The sequence below is a fragment of the Pinus tabuliformis genome, chromosome 3_2 (assembly GCF_031772625.1).
Source record: "Pinus tabuliformis cultivar Carrire ecotype Pingquan chromosome 3_2, CPIR1, whole genome shotgun sequence".
NCBI lineage: Eukaryota > Viridiplantae > Streptophyta > Pinopsida > Pinales > Pinaceae > Pinus > Pinus tabuliformis.
The window spans coordinates 1277254997-1277273964 of record NC_142302.1 but is presented as its reverse complement, the minus strand read 5'-3'; the positions used below and the strand labels follow the sequence as shown (position 1 = coordinate 1277273964).

Here is an 18968-nt window from a genome sequence, read left to right as displayed (position 1 = left end):
ATTAATAATAATTGAAGAATAACTAATTCTCTAAAAAGATTTAAAATATGTAATTGCTAAGGAATATTGATTCACCCCCTCTCGGTATTTCCCATAATTGGTATTAGAGCTTGGTTCCTTCAATAGCAGTCTAACAACTGGAAGGAGATCATGGAGTATACTAATAATAGAGTTCCTTTGTTCAAAGGAAAATCATTGACAAAGGCTTCACACCAACCCAGGATGACCAAGGTAAGAAAAATATGGTATACAATGCAAAGGCTAAAGATCTTATTATCAGTGGGCTTATCGAAACTATTTATCTTAAGGTATTGAGTTTCAAAACTACTAAATAGGTATGGGGAAAGCTTGAAAATATATATGCAAGTGACTCAAAGGTGAAAGAAGCAAAGCTTCAAATTTTCAGGGAAGAATTTGAGAACCTCAAAATGAGGGAAGATGAAGATATTGCTACATACTTTCAGTGTGTTGATGAAACAAAAAATACATTGGAAGGTTTGGGAGAACCTGTTGAAACGAAAATTGTTGTCCGAAAGATCCTCAGAACCTTGCCAACAAGATTTAACCCTAAGGTATTTGTCTTGGAAGATAGATCGAATCTGACCAATCTCAGCATATATGAATTGCATGGAATTATTATGGAATATGAAATGAGGATTGAAGAAGAGGATGGCACATCTCACTTAGAAACAACATTTTCTGCATCCAAGAAGAATAGTAAGGACAAGCAGACTTAGAAAGAAAAAATTTGCAGTTGTAAGGATGAAGAAAAGGAAGAAGAGGAAGAAGAACTCTCAGATAAAGAATTCACCTACTTCACGTGGAAAATGAGAAAAGGTATGGGAAAAATTCAAAGGTAAATTTCCATTAATATGTTCTGATTGTGGTGAGGTTAGGAATTTTGCACCCAAATGTCCTCACAAAAATGAGGTTGTTACGAATGGAAAGAAAGGTCCTAGGAAGTTCAATAAGAAAGGCAATAAGAAATGGTTTAAGAAAAGTTTCTTCACCAAAGAAGATAGTTCCTCATATGAATAAGACAGTGATAACGAATAATAATTCAATGGAAGAGTATTGTTTATGGCCAAGCACAATAAGCAAGAGGCGCCTGACAAAGAAGGAGACGAAGAAGAAGAAATGACTGAGTTTGAATTTCAAAACGAAGTGATCAAGGTTATCAAAGAACTCAAAGTCGAGAAGAATCATGTCAAAACTCTTGAATATGAATTGAAGATAGAAAGAGAACATGTCCTCAACCTTAAAATCAAGGTTGAAGAATACAAGTGAATTGAAGAATCTCTCAAGAAAGAATTAAAGGAAAACAACAAGGAAAGAGAAGCATTGGAAGCTGAAATAGTTTCTCTATGAAAGGAAGTAAAAAATGGAAAAAAAATTCAAAACTACGCCAATAGTTCAAAGACTTTGGATGAACTCATCAGCAACCAATGATCATACAGCAACAAGATTGGTCTTGGTTACAAAGAAAAATTCAAAAAGAATTCAAGTCCTTCTATGACAATTAAAGAAGATGGATATGAAAAATCTACCAAGAAGATAGATCTCTCAGCTAAATCAAGAGATCAAGACTTCCAGGAAGAACCCTGGAAGACAATTCCTCAAAGAATATTTCCTCCCATGTACCAACCTATCTTTTATGATCATTTCTATTCATGTGGAAGGTTTAGACATAGAGCTGTAGAATGTCGCATGTATGATTGGAATGAATATATTTCCAGGAGATCCTTTAGAAATGGATATTCCAGAACTCAACATAATATCAACAAATTTGATCTCTTGAGAGATTATGTCAAATGTTACAAATGTAACAAATTTGGACACAAGGCTAGGGATTGTGAAGTTCCAGACAGGTACAACTATTATCGGCAAAACCCTAGAATCAAATTTGCAGGATCACGTGATAGACACCAAACGAAATCTTCTATGAATAACATCGAATGTTACAAATGTCATAACTATGGACACATAGCTCATAGATGCAGGTACAATATGGAATCAACCATGAATTAAAGGCTTGACGATGAGAATAAGAAGGTTTAGAAAGGAAAACAGGTACACGATGAACAAGTACAAGCCGGATTGTTGACTCCTTAATGTTTGTAGAGGAGGAGTCTATGCAACAGTATATGGCACAATTCTACGATTGACAGGAAGGTAATTTGAACAAGATGGCAGTTTCATTATAGGTTCAGGGGGAGAAAAACATTTGAAGGATTATAGGTTACTAGGAACAAGGCAAGATTATATGAATAGGTTGAAGGAATCGATTTGAAGAAACATTTTCTCCCGTTGCTAGAATGGAAGCTATCAGGATATTTCTCACTTATGCTTGCTCGAGAAAAAATCAAGGTCTACCAAATGGATGTTAAGTTAGATTTTGTAAATGGTGAATTGGAGGAAGAAGTTTACATTGAACAACCCAAATATTTTCTGCTCTCTGACAAAGAAGACTACACCTACAGATGAAACAAGGCTCTATATGGTCTCAAGCAAGCTCCTAGGGTTTGGTATGCTCGTCTTGACAGATATCTACATCAACAGGGATGCAAGAAAGGAAGCATTGACAACAATCTCTATGTGAAAGTGGATCAATATAACCTAACGATTATCGAGGTATATGTGGATGATATAATCTTTGGAAGAAATGATGACATATTAAGTAAAGAATTTGCCACAAAAATGAAAAGTGAGTTTGAAATGTCTATGCTTGGTGAGCTGACATACTTTTTGGGTCTTCAAATTTGTCAGCAGGATAAAGGAATATTCATATGTCAAACCAAGTACACCAAGGAAATGCTCAAAAAAACCCAAATGGAAGATTGCAAGCTAGTCCTTACCCCCATGATAACAGGTTGCAAGTTAATCTTAGAAAATTCATCAAAGGATGTGGACCAAAGGTTGTATAGATCCATGATTGGTAGTCTTCTATATGTGAGAGCCTCCTAGCCTAATGTAAAGCAGGCAGTTGGACAAGTAGAAAGATTCCAAGAAGAAGCAAAATAATCCCATATTATTGTTATCAAAATAATTATTCGATATCTTAAGGGCACGGCGGATTATGGTCTATAGTATCCCAAAGGAAATGATCTGGTCATCCAAGCTTATAAAGTTGCAGATTGGGTAGGAATTTTTTATGATCGTAAGAGTACCAGTGGAGCAGTATTCTATCTAGGTGGTTGTCTTGTTTCATGGTTAAGTAAAAAGCAGTCTTCAATCTCATAATCCATAGCAAAAGCAGAATATGTCACGGCAGCATCTTGTAGTACTCAAGTTCTCTGGATGAGAAAAATTTGCAAGATCTTCAAGTCAATTTTGATGATCTTATTCCCATATTTTTTGATAAAACCAGTGCCATTAGTATCTCCAAGAATTCAGTGATGCATTCCAAAATGAAGCACATTTTGATTAAATATCATTTCGTTAGAGAGCAGGTTGCCGAAAAGAATATCAAGCTTGAATATGTTGGCACAAAGGAACAAATTGTTGACATCTTTACAAAACCATTACCTCGTGAATAATTTGAGTATCTTCACGAAAAGCTTGGGATTCTCCCAAGTTTTCATCAGACTCTTTCTCTTATGTACTCAAGTAGAAAGTGAAAATGGAGGTGTGTACAGGTCCGCAGGATGGTTATTTATCAAGGGGAGTTACCCTTTTCCATTTATTACAAAGGGGAAGAGAAGGCAGTAGGAAGAGGTGTCATGATTGTAGGGGGAGTACTTGTGTTTCATCAATGCCAAAGGGGGATATTGTTGATCAAGGGTTATCATTGATGTCAACCCAAGCAGCACCAGGGTCTACCCCGATCTTGTAAGGGAATTTTGACTTTACAACTCATATTATCTTGCATCAAAGATATTCTCAATGGATTATACTCATCAATATGTTTCTGTAGATATATGGTATGCCTCCCAGTTCTTCACGGTTTGAAAGTTATTTGCGTTTGAAGTTAGTAACCCCAGTTAGTGGGCTAAAATCCTATGGGGTTGTGGCATGGTACTCATAATTGGTTGTGGTCATTGAATAGTCAATAATTAATAATAAAAAAATTCTCCTAAAATCCCTCCAAGTCTCACTTGTTGAGGACCCTCTCAACTCAAGACATTCATATAAATAATGACCCTCATATCCTCCTCTAGTAGGGATTTTGTGGCTTCAAATAAGTCATCGTGGCATTTTCACTATAACATTTTTCTACGAAGCTTCAAAAGCTAAAAACAAAATCAATTTGATCTGAAATGTTCAGGAACCTTGTGACCAAATTTCAGATCTTCATTCGCTATATTTTCAGAGATATGATATGAGGAAGTTGGGTTTTTTGCAGGCTCCCGAATTCCATGTCAAAAAGGTGACGTTGGGAAAATCGTCATAACTTTCTCTCTGATGATTAGATTCAAAATTCGTAAATAGTCACAGAAATAGGACGGACTATAGTTTGTTGAGTAGAATTTTTAGGGCCTAAGGTCGTAACAGTCACACAGGGCACTTCGTATATGTTTGCTCTACTGAAACAGTCGTGGTCCCTTCCCTGCCGCAGTGTGGTCCACTTTATGTATTTGTCCTCATAGCTTTTGACGGGGTAATACTGCTCCTTGATAGCATCCTAGAATGAATTCCAAGTGGGAGCAGCTAAAAAAAATGAGTTCATACTTTCATCCTTCTGCTCACAGTAGGTTTCCCACCAGTCCTTGACATGGACGGTTGCTTTGAGAAGTGCAAAAGTGATCTTTTGCTGGCTGGAAAAATCATGAACAAAAAAATACCCTTCTAGCAGATTTAACCATTTCTCTATGGCATCTGGGTCTATCTAACCCTCGAATATGGGGATTTCAAAATCAACTTGTACTTTAAAGGGTGTGGCATTTCCAGAGTAGCTATTGGAAACTGATGCGTCGCCTCTGGGTAGCCGCTGAAGGATCTGGGAAAAGTTGTCCATCTTCGCGTTCCTTCGCCGCTCGAGGGATTCTTCGAGCAAGATTTTGATAGGATCTCCTACCCCCTCGTCTTTCTTTTCATCTGCCATGGGAGGCCATTAGGGTTTGCAAGGCTGATCTTTCAAAGGTTCAACTAGATCGAGCCCTAACTCCTTATACCCTGACCTCGTTGGGGACATGCAAAGAAAAACAAAGAAAGAGCAGACCGCTCGAATACCACTAATCCATATTTAAATAGGAATGCAACAAATTACAGAAATAACCATAAATATAGAGATGCAGTAGAAATAATACTTCATTTCATAATGTAAAATACTAAAATATGCTTACAAACAGAAATGGAAATAAACCAACTAGGGTGATGGTAGCTTATCTTTGAGAAGAGATGTGGCAGCTACATGCCTTTGAACTATGTTATAATGAGGCTCGAAGGCCTATTTGTTATTGAGAAACAATGGAAAACCCTAAACATCCAAAAACCTAACCCTAGTAGATGAAACGCCAAACTGTGGGCCCCGTTTTGGGTAAATTGGGACATCAACTTCCCGGGGTCGTAACTTCGACATACGATCTTCGTTTGGTGCGCACAATACCTCGTTAGAAATATATATCCGAGGACTAAAAGTTTTGGAAGATAAACATCGGTCCATGGACCCATGTTGTTCCCATTTTTCCCAAAAAAACGTCGTTTAGGGCCTCAAAACGGCTCCGGAAGTTCAGGACCCAAAAAAAACTGCTAAAAATAGTAAATTGTGCTACAGTTAAGGAAACTGAAAAATAAAAGAGACATTTGTGGGGGTCCAAGTGGGATAGGTTGGTGGCCACCAACATCCACCTGGATCATTCCTCCCCCCTTAGGAAGCAATGGTCCCCATTGCGTTGAGTTCCTCCATGAGAAGAGGAAACTTATGTTGAACTTGGTCCCTGGTGAGTTGTTCTGCAACCTTTGATGTGTCCTGTAATGGTGGGAAGCATGGTGGAGGGCAATCCACATTGAACACTCGGAGCAAGTAAAGGAATGGGGGAATGTTGTGCTCCAAAACATTTTTTCCCACAGCCTTGGTACTAGTGTAAGGACCATGTCGGAGTGGTCTGAGCTTCTGATGAGCTCTTGTAAGGCATACTTTCTGTAGATGCAACCAAATTTTGTTGCCCACCTGAAACTTGTGTGGTACCTGATTTTGATCATGTCGCTGCTTGTACTTGGCATTTTCCAGAATGGAGTGGTGATAGCTTGGCTCGTTGGGTAGAGGTGCTCTAAGAGTCAAATTGAATAAATGCTTGACCTGATAATGAAACGGTGTCCCTGTGCGTGGGGAGAAGATGTTCCTGTCTGATTTCATGACCATATCCATCTGTTATTGCTGTTGCGTGGAGGAACCCTTCGCAGGGGTCATGGATGTGACAATAATATTCCCCTTACTTTGGGAGCAAACCAGACAGAAAATGAATTTCCTAATATGGGAGATGAGCTTGTTGCATTTCTTAGAGGTGATCAAGGAGGTGGCGGTAGGTTGGGTTACCTCCGGTGACCTGTATAATGAATTACCCAAAGAAATAATAACAGCACGAGGGCTTGACTCATACACAACATGTCCCCTCCATTAGTATGGTTTGCCTAATAGTACATCACAAACATCAAGAGATGCAACATCACACAATACCTCATCTGTGAAGGGCTTGATGTTGTAGGGAATGCGGCATTGTTGGCAGACTCAAAGATCTAGTCCTTGGTGAAGCCACCCGATATTGTACGGTTGTGGGTGTGGTGTAGTCAGTAGTCCCAACCGCTTCACAACCTCTACTGAAATGAGGTTATTTTGGCTCCCACTATCAACAATGAATTGCAGCAGTGAACCCTTCACACACGTTTGTGAGTGGAAAAGTCGCCCCCCTCCTCTGGATCTTCGGGCTCATTCTTCTAGATCTTGGTAGTGGCAACAATGGCGTTGGGCTCCATGTCAATGATCTACTTCCCTTTTCCATTCCCCTTGTCGGTTTCTGACTCAAGGTCAGAACATGCATTTGATTCTGAAGCCTTCACCTCGGTCACCAGTGATTGCTTGGTACAACACTCACTTGTGTTGTAAGTGGGGCTCTTATGGAACTCACACCACTTTCTTGTGTAATTCTTTAACTTTGTGGTGTTGTTCTTTTCTTGCAGCTTCGACGGGTTATCTTGGGTCACCCCTTCTTGGATTTTTCCTTGGTTCTACGGTTTGGGGAAGCCTTTCCCTTGCTTCGAATTCACAGATCCAAAGTCTCGCTTCTTCTGTTTAAACTTCTGCTCGATTTTGAGAGCGTATCGGTACGCTGTGCCAAGCGAGGATATGTTCAGGGACTCCATCTCGTCATGGATGTACCTATGTAAGCAGCTGTGGTATTTGAGTACCAAATGCAGCTCAGAATCCTTGATACCCAATTGTGTGCGAAGGGAATGAAAAATGTTTGTGAACTCTAGCACATCTTGGTCCCTTCCTTGCCGCAACGTGGTCCACTTTATGTATTTGTCCTCATAGCTTTTGACAAGGTAATATTGCTCCTTGATGGCATCTCACAATGAATTCCAAGTGGGAGTGGCTGAAAACAATGAGTTCATACTTTCATCCTTCTACTCGCAGTAGGTTTCCCACCAGTCCTTGATGTGGGGGGCTGCTTTGAGAAGTGCAAAAGTGATCTTTTGCTGGCTAGAAAAATCATGAATAGAAAAATACCCTTCTAGCATATTTAACCATTTATCTACGGCATTTGCATCTATCTGACCCTCAAATATGGGGATTTCAAAATTAACTTGTACCTTAAAGGGTGTGGCATTTCCAGAGTAGTTGTTGGAAGCCAATGCGTCGCCTCTAGGTAGCCGCTGAAGGATCTGGGCAAAGTTGTCCATCATCGCATTCTTTTGCCGCTTGAGGGCTTCTTCGTGCAAGATTTTGATAGGATCTTCTGCCCCCTCATCTTTCTTTTCATCCGCCATGGGAGGCCATCGAGGTTTGCGAGGCTGATCTTGCAAAGGTTCAACTAGATCGAGCCCTAACTCCTTATACCCTGACCTCGTTAGGGACATGAAAAGAAAAACAAAGAAAGAGCATATCACTCTGATACCACTTATCTAGATTTAAACAGGAACATAAAAAATTACAGAAATAACCATAAATACAGAGATGCAGTAGAAATAATACTTCATTTCATTAATGTAAAATACTGAAATATGCTTACAAACAGAAATGAAAATAAACCAGCTAGGGTGATGGTAGCTTATCTCTAAGAAGAGATGTGGTGGCTACATGCCTCTGAACTGTGTTACAATGAGGCTCGAAGGCCTATTTATTGTTGAGAAAGAATGGAAAACCTTAAACATCCAAAAACCTAACCCTAGGAGATGAAACGCTTTGCGTAAATTGGTACATCAACTTACTGGGTCGTAACTTTGGCATACGATCTTCGTTTGATGCGCACAATACCTCGCTAGAGAGATATATCCAAGGACTACAACTTTGGGAAGAGAAACATCGGTCAATGGACCCATGTTGCTCCCAGTTTTCCCAAAAAATTGTCGTTTAGGGCCTCAAAACGGCTCTGGAAGTTCAGGACCCGAAAAAACTGCTAAAAATAGTAAATTGTTCTACAATTAAAGAAATTAAAAAAATGAAAGAGACAGTTGTGGGGGTCCAAGTGGGATAGGTGGGTGGCCACAAACATCCACCTGGATCAATTACTAAAGAAACCGGGGCATTGGGTCATCCTTCCAATGGGAGCTGGAGAAGAATGGTTTTCTAGAATTCAAGAGAGTTGTTGCTTTCATTTTAGTTGGGGCTAAAGGTTAAAGAATTTATTAGAAAATTGTTTTGTGGTTTTTGACCCGGAGGGGGTTTTCCACCTAAAATTCTTGTGCCTACTGTGTTCTTTTATTTACTTTTATCACTACATAAACATTAATAATAGTTGAAGATTAACTAATTCTCTGAAAATATTTAAAAGTACTAATTTCTAAGGAATATTGTTCACCCCCCTTTCGGTATTTCCAACATACCTACTCACCCTGTTTATCATTTGTTGGCTGCTCTAATGTCTCAACCACTATCTGCACAGTTTTCTCTTTCAATGTGCATTGTCCTTCTTCTTGTTCATATTTCTTCCTTTCTTGCCTTTCTCTCCTCTTGAGCTCTTGTTATGCTTTCAACTTCTTCTTTGTCTCCTGCAATCTCCTTTTCATCTCTTCCAACCTTTGCTTCTCCCTCCTTCTCTGCACTACTCTCCTTTCACGTTGTCACTTCATTGCATCTATCTCCAAAGCTACTCTTTCAACAAGTTGATCTTCCTTGAACTTGTAGATTTAATTAACCTCTGCACTCTCGACAATCTTCCTCTTGCCTTTGTCTTGCGTCAGTTTGTTGCGCACTATTGTTGTTGTTGTTGCTTCCTGTGGTATTACTTCCTGCAATGTTGCTTTCCATTCTACTGTTATGCTAACCATTTCATTGGGACTAGAGGAGTTGTAGCAATACCTTCAAAGATCTCCCTCTGGCCATTGACATGCCCCATGGATCCATGGGTAGTACACCTTAACACACTCATTCTTGTGTATGCAATGGGGATCATACGGATTGAAACTCTTGGTGTCGAACCCAAACTTCTTCAAATCCTCGACCTCGACATCTGCATCTTTCAAGGTACATATATCATACAACCCAATCCGCAAAGGTAGAGTGGGCCATGGTGCCTTCTTCCTCCTATGCAGTCCAGCTGATAACCCTGTGGAGATGTGGTATGCAACGTCTTACATGACCAGCTTGTCCGTGGAAAACCTCGCTAGCTCATGTGTAGGTTTCTTCGCGCCAAACATCCTGATCAAAGTGCCACCAGGTGTGGCATACCAATCTTCAATGTTAAGCAATGCCTGCATCGCTTCCTGGGACAAGCAAGGTGGATCCTATTCAAATATTATCCTATACAACGGGGCAATGAAGTGGTCATACAACCTCGCCATGACTCCTATATGGCTGCACTTAGAGAGCAACTTACAATAAACATTCACAGCTTCCTCTGATGGTGTCCATGTCCAACCCATGCCAGGGAAGTGTTGTTGGGCACAGATTGCATCAAGCAGGTATGTGGACATATAGAATCTTGATTTTCCATTTAGGGAGATTCAAGGCATTGGAAACATGCACTTTCAACTAAAGATCCAACAGGTCCAACCAATTAAAATGTCTTCCTTCATTTTCCAATTGATCTAACATAAAAACCCAACTCTACAGGAAGGTCTTCGTGCTCTCTTGCCATATAAGAAACATGCAAAGATGACCATGAATTGGTAAGCCTTCCTGAGTGACTTCGTCTTGTAAACCTGGTTGGGTTTCATCCTAAACTTCGATGGCTCTTTTACTCAATGCTTCATGATATATTTAGAGTTTACATTGTTGTCGGGAGTGAAGAACAGTGCATCCATGTAGTTCACCGGTTGTGGAAACTAGTACATCTGATGGTAGTTTTCTGACTTGAAGGTGGAAAAATGTGTCTCACTAGTATTTTTCAATGTCATCATCTCGAGATCGGCATGTGAGACAACCCAGTGAATTATATCCGCACATGGGAAGGTGGGGTACCTGCATGCAACCCTGTACAAGCTTGACTTGTGAATGTTGACATAGACTTGTCGATCTTTCAAATATTCCTTGAAACTACTTGCAAATATGTCCTTTATTTCTTGCCATGTAACCTTCATGTCCTTCTCTATGAAAATCTACGTGTCTACATAGAAGGGCAAGTTCATTGGCACCTGTTCAACCACGTCTCCAGTGTTGCTCTCTACAGTGTCCTTTGATCTAGCTCTCTTGGAAACCATGATGCTTGTACTGTTGAGAGACTTCTCAACAAATGATGTACCTGGAGACAAAGAAGACACTCACGGCAAGCAAATGTCAGCTTAAAAACATGAAGCACTTCAAGGGTCGACCATGCAACAATCTAGGTGACTTCTAGGCAAGACTGCGCAGTAGTGACTCTTAAAGGTTGGAAGACTGTCAACTGGAACTATGTATTGTGTAGTCACAACTGCCAATGAGACTCGCTACTGACTAGAACTGTGTAGAGCACAGTCCAGCTAGGTTGACTATAGACTGGAACTGCACAATGCACAATTCAGTCTGGCTTGACTGCTGGCTGGGACTGTTCATTACGCAATCCCAGTGTGCAAGACTGGGCACTATCTCCCAGAACTGTGCAGAATACAGCTGGAGGCTAGTGGCAAGTAGCCTTTGTACAATTCATGGGGCCAAGGTAGAGCCTCGAGTTCCAAGAATGCATAGTGCATGTCGGGAAAAGAAAGATTTGAGCTAGGGCAACCCAAATCTGCCAAAGGGAAACTTGAAAATGAGTAGATCTGAATGCATGAGTGAAGAATCGTGAAAATGAGAATGAACAATCATGCATGCAATCAAAACCAATGTAGGAATCAGTCAAATGGACGAACAACAAATTTGGTGGAGAGGGTTGCCGCAACGACGACCGTTAGTGCAAAAACAATGTTATGCATGTGATGCTAAAGAAAGACAATGAAAATCTTGAAACAACACTTCTACAAGTTAAAAGAAACTAAAACGCCAACAGTCATTTAGTAAAACATGGAAAACAACACTCACACAAGGCAATGGAATAAAAGCAACAGAAAAAGACTTGAAAATAAAAACTTACTCGGAAAAGTTGTGCCGACTGTGCCAAAGGTTCCTAGATGCCTTGGGAATGCCAGAGCTCCAATATCGAATGTGTAGAATGAGCTCTGGGGCGTCATTTAAATAGATTTGGTAGATTCATGGTTTATGACGTGCATGCCAAAAATCTAGGAAAAAGCGACAAGTGGCGGAAAGTTTCTAAAATCAACTTGAGTGTAACTCCCAGTGCTAAAAATAGATCCGTGTTTTTTAGGGATGCTTTTTTATTTTTTTCTTTTTTCTTTTTTCTTTTTCGGGGAAAGGGTTTCCATGCATGCATGGGAAGATTGCACAGTTCTGGAGGGAACTGGACAACTTGCCTGCACATACATTAGGTAGCAGTTGATGAAATGCTTTTGCACAATTCCTACGATGAGTGGCTCTGGATGCCTCTCACACTTTGTGCAATTTCCCGGCTGAAGACAAGATTTTAGTTGGGTTTGTGCAATTCTTGAGCCGAAGTCCAGTGTTGAGATGTTCTACGCAATTTCTCTGAACAAGGTTGTCTATCGGATTGCTCTGCGCATTTCTGGAGAGCATGGCTGACTACCAGGCTGCTCTGTGCAATTCCTGAGAGAAAGGTTGGTTTCCCTCTAGGATTACAGTGCAAGAAATGAATGTGAACCAAGTCACAGGGTCAGCTTGTGGTTAGTCGGAAAAGTAATTAAGCAAACACAAGTTGCAAAGTGAAAGATAAACTTGAATGAAACACAATTATTTGCAGGAGTGTAAGACATGCTGCTAAGAATTTGAGGAGGGAGGCTCCAAATAAAGTGAAGGAAAAATTTTGGAGGGTGGTTGTAGTCACTACAACATTAGCGACACAATGGTAGAACTCCATCTCTCTGTATGGACCTTGTCTCGTGTAAAGCGAGTCTAACTCCTCCACAAGTATTATTCGATTATTTGATCGTCATGACTTCCTAACTAGCTTGAATTAAAGATATAGTCCCTGCCATTCTCTTGATCGGTCAGCACACATACCAAGCCAAGTCAACTGAGTTGTTTCGATTAGAGAAGAGGGGTATATTGATGTACAAGTAATATAATTGTCAGAGTTTTAGTTTCATCTCTGGTGTTGCTTCCCTGCCAGGAGACCTGGACAGTACCCCAATGGAGTCACGCCAGAACACAAGAATCACTTCGTTGCCAGCGAGCTTGGTCAGTACCCTGGCGAAGTTACTTGCATCACCTTTCTGCATATAAATCCTTTCTCTTATTTCACCTTTATTTTATATTTCATTTTTTCATTTTCAGAGAGATGTGCATAAGCACTTATTTATTTCATGAGGCAGAAGATGGATCCTAACTTATTGAGAGTAGAAGAGGTTGTCCCTTTAGAGAACTATGTTATATATACCTCTAACATACTTGTTAAGGTTTTCCCCCTCACCTTAATCTACTTGAATTAGATGACAAGGGTTAACCAAATATATAAAAACCAATTAGTTTAGGTGGTACCGGTTAAAAGTGCAAGTGTTTTGTTTCCACCAAGAGTAACTCTAAACAGAACGTATTTTCCATGAGGGTATCATCGACCGAAGACTACAAGCTCTTCATAAAGGGAGAGGACAATAGATAACCAATTGTTGATAGTTTTACAAGTCCTCTTGTACTTCACCCTTCTTGTCTCAAGATCCAAACACGGCTTCATGTGAAGCTAAACCTATAGGTGCATAGCAAGAAAAAAAACAAACAAGTAAAGGATAGAAGTAAATGAAAGAAAAAACATGAAAGCAAAGAAAACATGCAAACAAAGCAACCATGAAAGCAAAGAAAACAAGAAATAAAAGCAAACAAGAAAGTAAACACTACTCCTACTCCTAAACTAAATAGTGCATGGGCCTTCTCATGTAAGGTGATATTGCCAATGTAGCCGTCAGCGCATTTGTTGAACCATGTTGGTGATGGCATAGTTGACCAGAAAGATATTCAAGTAAACCAGCACACAAGAAAGATAAGAAAATAAATACCAACATGCTCGAAGTTTGAATGTGTCCACAAAAAATAAAGAAAAGAGTAAAAGTGCAAGACAAACATTCTGCATACATACCATGGTGTTGCAACACACTATGTGCAGATAATGAGCATGTACACTCTTTTGATAGTGACAAACGAGAAAACATGAAAAAGGAAGAAAAATTTCACTCAAAAAGAGTTCTCATTATGTATGATTCCTCCAATGCATGAGCGATGACATCTCGTGATTGTGGTGGAGAATGTGAAATCAGTAAACTAGATTGATCTTCAATGAAAACATGAGAGTGATGAGGAGCCTGGGGTGTTTCAACATATTTTTGATCTGAAGTGGAACTTACCTCAAGATAGCGAGGACCTAACATAACCATCAACTTGGGCTGAAGTGCCTCGGCAACTTGAGGGGTTTCCATGTCATCATCAAGTAGAACATCAAAGACCAGTGGTTTATAAAGATCAACAGTGAATGAATTAGCATCGTGATTGAGTGAAGGAGTAAAGAGATCACGACAACCACAATCAGAAAATTTGATATGTTCATCGGCATCCTCGTGATTTGACAAATCATACAAAGGGTTTGATGAGAAACAAGAATTTACAACCTCTGAGTTTCCAGAAAGAAAAGATGATAGATTGGGAGGATTGTCAAAGAAAGATGTGTCCTCTCCACAATACAATGACATACTGACATCCTGTGTGTTATGTAGATGGTTTGAAGTAGAAACATCCGAGGATGAATTTTCATAAGACAAATCAAAAATGGAAGAATCACCAAAGATCTCAGGAAACAATGGATGAGTTGCGGATGGAAGGAGTTCATTGTTCATCGCATGTTTTTCTTCAGATTCCCACACATACTCATCATAAATGATAGCGCAGGTTGGTTGCTCAACACCAACTCCGTTGACAACTTGATCCTCGTGAACAAAAAATGTGGAGTCTGGAATGGGAGAACACAACACAATACAATCCAGAGGATCAACAGAACTAGAGGACGGAGGTTGAGAAAACAATTTCACATGAAAACCAACATGCTTGCAAGCCAAATCTATGCAAATATCCAGAGAAGGTGGGGTGGGAGGATGTAACAGTTCAACAAATGGGTTCACAAATTCTCCCACCTCGCACTGCAGAGCTAGAGTTGTTTGATGAGAAGCAGACATAGGGTCACTTGTGACAACAACCTTGTCTATCTTGGGTTTGGAAGCTCTAACACCAAGGTATGATGGGAGGGGTTCGAATGATTCTAACACATGAGTATTTTCAGATATGTGAATATGATACTGAAATATTTCATGGAGGAATTTCCAATCAATTTCATCTTCTCGGATTTGAAAATCTGGATTTTGGAAGAGTTTCCGAAATTGAAAAAGGGATTCATCAGGTGCTTTCCGTAATTGTAGAAATTTTTTATTGAGTTCTTTACAATCGTAATGATAGAAAGAAAGGGTTGAATCTCTGATCATCTAATCATAAGAGCGAATGGAGGTTGTGCGAAATGTGGCACACCATTGCAGTGCATGCCCTTGGAACGTGAATGCGAACAACAAGCAGGCAATGTGATCCTCATGGATTTCATTCCTTTCACAGAAGCCCATGAAGGCCACTCCATGACTAAGCAAGGTTGCTCTTTCTTCACCATCATATGTGTTATGTGAAAATTTATTAAGGAGATCCTCTGACACTTCAAAATCACGTCCATGAGACAAACATGTCAGAGGATTAATTGTAATGTAAGTCATGAATAATGTGTAGAGATTCAAAATAGACTTTGAGGACTCAGCTTGTCATCTGTCCCTCCTTCTAGTGCCATAAATGTTGATGGTGTTGGACCTGCCAACATGTCAAGGGATCTCCCCTATAAGAAATCCCAACTAGACCTCAGACAGTTTAGAGTAGGAGTCCCAACTGTGGGTAGTAAAGCAATGCCTTGACTGCGATAACGCGCAGAGGTAAGTGTGATATCTTTATCAGAAGCAAGTTTGTGACCTTGCATCGATTCAAGTGAGATGCATGGGGGTTATATCACATGGAGGGAAAAAGGAAGTGTGTCCCTTAAAAGCCTGTAATAATACAAAACCTAAAAGGAACACATGAGCGGAATGACATCACAAGCTCGAAAATAGAATAGTCCACAATAAAAAGTGACAGGTTAAACCAACAACACATTTCCAACAAGATTCATACAATTGCATACAAAATATTTCATACACAAATGCGTAAGTTAAATAACATACACTGCTAAAGCAACCAAAATAGTCCAACTACAATAACAACATATGCATGAAAACGTGTTGGCTTTGTTATTTATTATGTTAAGTGAAAGTTCCATCCATACATACACCAATGACAACCACTAGCCCCAATAGTGGAACATTACAATCAACACCGCCTGCTCCTCCAAAGAGATGTACTCGCCCTGCACTGTGGAGAAGCCAAGGCTCATCGCAATACTCTCCAAGACTTCTCTAAGCAATGCCTAGTCAAAATCTTGCTCCCAAAAGCCTGTACTATGAGTTATGAGGTTATATATATAGCAAAGGTTGGGGTGACCCTTGACATTCCCCTTTGACTCTTGGAATACCCTCATGACTCTTCACATTACAATAGTTAATGTTCACATTCCACTAATGACACTTGGAATTTCACTTACAACATATTTATAGTAATACAATTTCCACATATGTCCATGTGGGACAAAAATAGGCTTGACTCAGCCTGACAAGACAAACAACATCACTCGAGGTCTTGGAGAAAGACCAACTCAGTAACCTCCCCGCAGTGATCCTTCGTGACGAATGGATACCAAGATTGGTAGTGTGCTATTGTGTCCCTGTACTGTTTAATGACATCTTTGTCGAAGCGAACTCTTGCCTCCATGGCTTCCAGGTATATGGTTCTGAAACCTCTATCTAGCTCATCCTGAAGCATGCACATCATTGTCCTGAGTGTGGTTGGACCACTGATGTACCTTTGCATGTTCTTTTCGCTAAGCTACAAGTCATCATTAGTGGATATGCACATCAACTGCTCTATGTACTTGTTGACATCCAACATGACTTGGTTCTTCCTCATGGCCTGGGTGAGGGTTCCAATGGAAGGGATCTTGTGCGTTCGCACTATGACATCCAGACTCTTAAACAACCGTGCATAGGAAGCCTCAATGCTAGTGATGAGTGGAGGGAGCTACTCATAGTTCTGGATCAACATCTGAATCTGTGCTTTGTCTAGCTCAACCTCTGGCTTCATCCTCTTATGCAAGTAAAGCGAGGCTCCCTTGTACCTCATTTTCCATTCTTGCATGTGCGCAATAGTAGTGTGAATGGCTTTGAGAGTGATCAGGTGCCCAAAATTAGTCTCAAAAATCAAAGTGTCAGAATCTTGATAAACTTAGCTTCAAATCGAAGATCTCGTCATTCTGATTCCAATGGTGAAAATGACACTCAAATCTGAGCTCATATGCAGAAGTTAGAGCAAGTCAAATTTAGGTTTGACTTTGACACATGGCAAGATTGGATGATGTGGCAAGGTCCTTCAGCGAATGAGGAGGCGCCAAGTGGCAAGCCACCATTGGCCCCCACACGTCGCAAATGGCAATCACAAGCAGGTCGGTGTTAAAAATCAGCCCCAGAATAGCCAAGGTGTGATGCGATAAGGCAGGCAGGAAGGCTTTCAAGAATCGGTCGGAGGCGCATTGCGATGGATCACAATCGCACATCAGTGAAAGGAAGTGTTACAGAATTAGCTTGGGCAGGTTTGGGTTGCGATGTGATATCACAATCACAAATCACAACATGGTGCAAAGTCCCACATATACAGGACCCCGGTACTCCACCAATTGCGAAAGGATCACGGACGCGATACATTTATAAGCTCCAGTTAAGAGTTCTGGCAGGTTCGTCGAATCGCAATCGCATATCTCCCACCTAGTTCACAATCCATAAGACCACAAGATTATGTCGATTATAATTTGTGATGGACAGTCGGTGCCGATGGATTATCGCCCGCCGCGTGGTAAAATTCTCGATAAGTTAGGGGATTTTTAGCGAAAATGTGGGTTCCTGTCGAATGTGGAGCAATTTGTGGAACGGATAATGGGAAAACTAGGAGAGGTCATAGCTTCTTTAGTTTTTCACCAAATTAGATGCAAAAAGAAGCTATATAGTCATTTTTGGACATTCTGCACTCATTGGAGCAGGTTTCAGAAATATTTCAGCATTGTAAACACATATTTTTACACTTTTGATCATAATAGAGAGGCCCAAGCCATTGGAAGCTGGACCAAGGAGACGTAGCCCAGGAGGGGTGAACTCATTTATCATGTGCTTATTGTAATGTGTTTTTTATGATGTTATGTACATGTTTATGCTATTGTTTAGTTTCTGTTTTATGTTAAATTGCTCATAAAATTAACATTAAAATTATTCATTTTACTTGCAAAAATTGATGAATCGGTAATCACAATGAAAGCATTTTTTATAATCTAAGGAAGATCTTAGCACTACAAACTAATATTCTAAATCATATCAATTTGGTATCAGAGTACTATGTTTTATTTTTGAAAAAAGGATTTAATTGCTTGCAAGTTTATGTCATGCTTACAAGGTTAAAACTCAAAATAGGTGAATGAACGCTGGTTGGAAGCCCTGAAGTTGGATCAAGGGGAAGAAGAGAAAGGTTGCCATAATCTCTAACACCAGTTCAGCCTCAAGTTGCAGTTGAGACTCCAGAGATCATGTCTCATTAATGAGAACCTACAAACATGACATAAGATGAGAATACCTTCAGAAAGGCTTTCTTTGATATGACAGAGATGGTGAAGGTCCTCTGTGAAGATAGGAATACCAGGTTGCAAGGGGAAAGTTTCAAACCTCCCAAAGGAGAAGGCTCTTCAAGAGGAGGTAATGGAAAAGGAGGTAATGGAATGGAGACAAACTTCCACCATCTCCACCATCTTCTTCATCTTCTTCTTCACAAACATCTTCACACTCTTCCACTAATACAACCCTTACTCATACTCATCATCATTCTTCAAAAGGAACTGGTAAATCACCTTTTCTAAAACTTGATGTTAAATTTGAGCTGCCCATGTATAATGGTGAAGTGAATGCAGAGAAGCTTGATAATTAGATTCGTCAGTTGGAGGTCTATTGCAGGATTCAAAACCTTCAAGAGGATGACATAAAGATTTAGTTATCTTCCTTGAGAATGGAGGGTGCAACACTAGTATGGTGGGAATCAAAGACCCAAGAGAAGATTAAAAAACATGGTAAGATCTCTATTTCTTTGAATGATTTCATTGCTGCAATTAAAAGACAATTCTAAACTC

At 40.0% G+C, this 18968-nt stretch overlaps 1 pseudogene; it reads right to left on the bottom strand.

Annotated features, from left to right (window-relative positions):
- The window catches only part of LOC149185403 (uncharacterized), a 31447-nt pseudogene extending 17125 nt beyond the window's left edge, over nucleotides 1–14322 (bottom strand).
- Between the last annotated feature and the right edge of the window lie 4646 nt (nucleotides 14323–18968).